The sequence below is a fragment of the Mus caroli genome, unplaced genomic scaffold (assembly GCF_978045245.1).
Source record: "Mus caroli unplaced genomic scaffold, Mus_caroli_1 scaffold_1, whole genome shotgun sequence".
Lineage (NCBI taxonomy): Eukaryota > Metazoa > Chordata > Mammalia > Rodentia > Muridae > Mus > Mus caroli.
This window is the reverse complement of record NW_028227256.1, coordinates 1,663,882-1,669,954: the sequence shown is the minus strand read 5'-3', so window position 1 is coordinate 1,669,954 and position 6,073 is coordinate 1,663,882. Positions and strand designations below refer to the sequence as shown.

The window sequence follows — 6,073 nt, the reverse complement described above, 5'->3', positions numbered from 1 at the left end:
GACTGGTATTGTGATCTTGTAATAGAAGTTTTCTAATTTCTTTTCAGGATTGTCTATTGGTGTTATAGAGAAAAGTAATTTATTTTTTAAAAGTTATATTATATTCTGCAATGTTCTAAGCTCATTTGTTATCTCGCATGCTTTTAAGATGTATTAATTATGTTTTTGAAATAATAAATTTTAGCTATTTGATGTGCTGTTGAACAAATTCTAGGGACTCAGAAAAGAGTCTGGGTGGCTTTGGAATTTCACCATTACTGTTTTGTTTTAAATATCTAAAATCCATTTTAAAAAAAAAGAGAAAGTGAAAATTCAGTTTTAGAATTTTTTCTGAGGCCAGCTAAAAATATCTAGGTTCATTAGTGGCATGCAGACAAAAAAGGAGAAGAATTTGGAAGTGTCTATCTCCACTTCCTTTGGATTTGTTTATAGCTGACATTCCTTCTGCTACTGCAGAGCAGGCTCCATGGCTGCACAGCTGACCTGTGACCTGCTATCAACTACAGGGATGCTCTAAAGCATCTAAAACAGGTGTTTTCTGATGTCAGAAGTCTTTCTTGTTTTCTTTGGATGCCATCCAGTGCTGGATAAGGATGTGTCTGCCTGAAATGACTTGCCTCCTCCTGGGATTGGTTGGCTACGAGATGCTGAGTCCCCATTGCCAAGGAATTCAGATCTTCATATTCTAGTCTCGTAGTCCAAATGGTATGTGTTGTATGATGCACATTATGCCAGTGTCTATGTGGAAACCAATGAAAACATTTTGATTAAAACTTGTGAACTCCAGAAACAACTAAAAACTATTTTTACAGAAAGTAGGGACAGACAGTGATTATTTTCTTTTTTCCCGTGAAAAAAAAAGACTAAAACATTTTTGTTTTAAATATATGTAGCTACCTTTTTGCATATATATATATATATATATATATATATATGAAAAGCATGACGTTTATGATTTTCATGTTATAAAGAGCCATCTTAATGGTCAGTATTTGATTTATGTCTTTTTTGTTTTTTGTTTTGCATAGAATAACATTTTGTTTTTCTTAAAGAAGCTCAGCGGCAGAGTGCTTGCCTAGCATATTTGAGGCCCTCCCCCTTCCTCCGAGTTTTAGCAGCTTGGGTTGTCTTCCCTAGCAGAGGAAGGGGCAGAATGGTCTGGGCTGTAAACTTCCCGGCCTTCCCATCTCTTGCAGGGACAGGCAAGCTGGGTTCTGGGTCAGGGATAGGCAGCAATAAGGCTTGGCTGGTGTGAGAAGGCAGGCGGCTGTGGCCTCAGAGCTCATTTTTCCACTCTGGCTCCACTTGTAAGGGCAGGCCCCCTTCACCCTCCCGCTCCAGGGGGAGATTTTGGTGAGGCAGGGCCCTGAGGTAGAGGGGCTGAATTTGCTTAGACCTTGGAGCAAGTCCTGTCCCTGCTGCAGGTCCAGTTTGGAAGGAAAGGAGCACCAGGTATATCCCCCGTTTTCTTTACAGAACTCCAGGAACGTTTTCCAGTCCGGGTCGTGGCCTAGGAGGAGGGGGTTGCCCACTAGGATGAGCAAAGCCTTGGCTCGGGTCATAGCAACATTGAACCTCTTGGGGTTCTTAAGGAAACCGAGGTTAAAGTCTAGATCCAGCTGTACAAAGGTCTGGCTGCTTTGGATGGTGGAGATGAGGATGATGCTGCGTTCTTGGCCTTGGAACTCTTCCATAGAGCCCACCTTCAAGTCTTTGATGTCATCCAGTCCACGAAGTTCTCGGTCAAGTTTTGTGATGCAGTAACAGATTTTTTTTTCTACATGCTTCCGGTACGGGGAGATGATGCCCACATTTCAGGGGCTCAGGCGGGCTTTACCCTTCTTGGAGGAAGGGGCCAGGAGTTGTTTCAGGTATGACGTCACTGTAGCAGCCTCTTCGGGGTTGAAGAAGGATGGGCTTGCCCTCTCTCTCATCTTTGCTTATTACACCCTGGAAAATGATGGGGAAGCCCTCCTGAGGCAGCCCCTCCCAGCAGCTGAACCGTTCTCGATCCACCACATCTGCAGCTCTCCATCATAGTACAGCTGGTTAGGGATGTCCAGGATGGTGGGGTGAGACCTGTAGTTGCGGAGCAGTTTGGTGATGAACTGGGAGTCATAGCCATTGGGGCCCTTCTTATACAAGGAGTTGTAGGTGAGCAGGCACTCTAGCAGAGAGTAGCCAAGTCCATGCTTCAGGGCTAGTGGCGAGCACAGCACAGGCCCCAGCTGTCGAGGGTCTCCTGCCAGCACCAGCTGCCCTCCGGGATTGACCGTTTCTTTGACATCCATCAGTTCTGCTATGGCCACCAGACTCTCAGGCTCCATGCAGTGGCCAGCCTCATCAATGAAGATGTGTATGAAGTGATCGATGGGAAACTGGACTGACAGTGATGAGGGTGGTAATCAAGACCCGATATTGCTGTGGGTGCTTCTTAGCAGGATACACATATTCTCCCTTCTTAGCATCCCAGTTACAGCAGGTCTAAATGTCCTCAGACACCATTCGGATGTCCCTGCTGGGGGCCAGGAGACGGTAGATGGAGCTGGGCAGGTGGACCCGGAGCCGCTGACAGAGGTCAGTCCCTGAGTTGGATGGGGTACAGGCCAGGATGTGGGCTTTGGGAAAGTGCTTCACTACCTGTTTGATGGCCTCCACTAATGTGACAGTCTTGCCGGTACCTGGAGGCCCAAAGATGATGTAGGGGGCAGGCCGGGTGGTACCCCTCACAATGTGCTTCATGACCTGCAGCTGCTCAGGGTTTGATTCCAGACTCCGATCGTACAGCTTGAACTTCACATCTGAGGGCAGCAGCGAGACCCCACGGGAGGCCACAGGAAAAAGCATGGGCCATAGCACCCAGCACCCCGTCAACTCTAGGGCCCGGTGCTGGACCCAAAGGGGCTGGCGGTTGAAGGTAAAGTTCACCATGAAGGTTGGCCCATCCACAAATCGGCTCAGGAGGCTTGTAGAAAAGCTCAACTTGACGAGGTCCAGTTCCACCTTATGCACGAAACCCTTGTAGGTGACAAGGTCATCCTGTTGGGTCTCAGAGGACAAAAGGGCAAAAAGGTGGTCACCTCGTAGCACTGAGGGACAGCTCTCTGTCACACCAGGAACCTCCAGTGTGAGCAGCCTGGGATTCTGGTCCACAGGGTCCCAGGTCATGGGTACCGACTCCAGGTCATAGTGCCGGAAGTCATGCTCCATATGCAGCTCCTCCAGGTGCAGCAGCAGCCGGAGCTTCACCTCATAGCTCCTGGATTTCATGGTTGTCTCCAGCTGGGCCTTGATCTCAGCAACCTCCTTTGGGGCAGTGAAGATACTTGGTCCCTGAAGAAGGGTAGGGAGCAGTTGTCGGAGGAGGAGGGGTGGGTTAGGTCCCCAGGGCCAAACTTAGCTCTAGTTCATAGCCCTTGGCTCAGTAGGGCCTCTCTCCTCAATCCGGTTGGTCAACACAGAGTTTCTGGTGAGCAGAGGGGGGGCGTTTGAAGGGAGTTGTGGGTTTCAACTGTGCAGTCAGGGGACTGTGGGTGACAGCCACCAGGAAGCGGGCAATGTAGAAAGTTTCTGCTCCTCTATAAGTTTCACTGTCTTTGGTTTTATGTGGAGTTCCTTGATCCACTTAGATTTGACCTTAGTACAAGGAGATAGGGATGGATCAATTCGAATTCTTCTACATGATAACCGCCAGTTGTGCCAGCACCATTTGTTGAAATGCTGTCTTTTTTCCACTGGATGGTTTTAGCTCCCTTGTCAAAGATCAAGTGACCATAGGTGTGTGGGTTCATTTCTGGGTCTTCAATTTTATTCCATTGGTCTACTTGTCTGTCTCTATACCAGTACCATGCAGTTTTTAATCACAATTGCTCTGTAGAAGAAAGGATGGACCATCTAGAGACTGCCATACCCAGGGATCCATCCCATAATCAGCTTCCAAACGCTGACACCATTGCATACACTAGCAAGATTTTGCTGAAAGGACCCAGATATAGCTGTCTCTTGTGAGGCTATGCCGGGGCCTAGCAAACACAGAAGTGGATGCTCATATTCAGCTATTGGATGGATCACAGGGCACCCAATGGAGGAGCTAGAGAGAGTACCCAAGGAGCTAAAGGGATCTGCAACTCTATAGGTGGAACAACAATATGAACTAACCAGTACCCCCCGGAGCTTGTGTCTCTAGCTGCATATGTATCAGAAGATGGCCTAGTTGGCCATCAATGGAAAGAGAGGCCCATTGGTCCTGCAAACTTTATATGCGTCAGTACAGGGGAACACCAGGGTCAAGAAGTGGGAGTGGGTGGGTAAGGGAGTAGGGGGGTATGGGGGACTTTTGGGATAGCATTGGAAATGTAAATGAAGAAAATACCTAATTAAAAAAAAAGTTTCTGCTCCTGACTCCCTGGGTCCCAGGAGTGCCCAGAGGACAGTGGCTGGGAAGTAATCCACAATGCTGGTCTTACAGTAGATGTGGAGTTCATAGCTTTCACTGGGGCCCAGCGGCCAGGGCAGGTCCTGTTCTCCATGGTAGAAGACAAACTGGGGCGTCCAGCACAGTGGGAATAGGTGAGTGAGGGTGACAGGCTTGGTTCCTCCGTCCTGAAGCCTTAGGGTTAGTACCTCCTTGCGGTTCAAATCCAGGCCGATAAGAAATTGCCCGTCTCGGGCTTCATGGGGCCCATGGACCTCAACATCTACCTCATGCTTCCCATGAAGGTACTCAGCCCTGTCTTGAAAGATCCTGGCCAACAGTGATTTGTGTTGTTTGCTGATGTTGGACCCTGGCTTTATTCGCCTCTTTTCTGGTAACTGCACATCAGCCCAGCGGTCTAGTTTGAAGAACCTAACCCAAGTCTTGGTGAATAAGGCCAAATTTGCGATCTTCATTCCATACAGCATGGAGGAGAAGCCAGGGGCAGGGGTCCCATAGCTGGGATTGAAGTCGTGGTTGTAAATCGTCCGCAGCTGCTCACGATCTGTCTGCTGATCCAGTCCAGTCCAGTCTGCATTCGGCCAGAAAACTCTCGAACCTCTGGCCCGTCTCCCTGACCTTTTGGCAGCTGAATTTGCCAGGCTTCGCGGCGGCAGCGGATGCGGCTCAGGCAGAAGGGTCCGCGGAAATGAAACTGAGCCTTCCTTTCAGTCTCTTCGTCCTATCCCCTCTGATTTATGTCTTTTACCAGTAGAATCATACTGAAAGAAAAACCATTATAGGCTAATGGAAAAAGTAATTAAAACAATTATATTAAGAACAGTGGTATAATCACTAAAGCCATTTCATGTATCCACCTACCAAATCCTCTAAAAATTTGGCTTAAACCATTCTTTACGTCAAAGTCATTGTTTCAGGGGCTGAAGGGTTGGCTCAGCAGTTAAGAATACTGGGTGCTCTTACAGAGGACCAGGGCTCAATTCCCAGCACCCACATAATGACTTGTAACCATCTGTAACCCCAGTTCCAGGGCACCTGGCACACTATTCTGGCCTTCACACATACTGCATACATGTGGTATATATGCAGGCAAAATAACCATACACATAAAATTAACAAAAAAAAAATACTGTTTCAAAACAGAAAATGACTTTGGCTGTATTGTTAAACCATAAAATGACCAATATAACAAACTAATTGGGGGAACATTTTTCTGATGCTTTACCTCATCATAATTGCCAAGTCAGGATCCTAAGTGCCCCCCTTTTATAACAGGGACCATTTTATTACATTGTTCACTGAAAACTAGCATGATTTTTCTCTCACAACCAAAGTCTTAAACTACTACACTAAGTATTGAAATTATTAGTTATTCAAAGACCTAACTATGTAGGCTGTGGTCTGTGCTCCGAGAGAACATAAAGTAGTTCCCTCTCCCTGGATATTTGAGACAAACTAAGCAAGTTCATGCACTCATGAGTTATGGAGACTGAAAATTCTGGCGAGCAGAGGAGGACAGGATGGGCCGCTGAAGCCTGTGGAGCTAAAGATCAAGTTGAAGCTTATTAGACAGGGGTGAGGGAAGACATTTCCAGAGTAGCTGGAAGAGGTGCTCTTGATAACCTTGTAGGGTCTAGG

General features: G+C 47.3%; 1 pseudogene; it reads right to left on the bottom strand.

The window, feature by feature from the left end:
• Positions 1 to 1,275: 1,275 nt before the first annotated feature.
• Positions 1,276 to 5,017, bottom strand: LOC110303365 (RNA helicase MOV-10-like; annotated as a pseudogene).
• Positions 5,018 to 6,073: the final 1,056 nt, after the last annotated feature.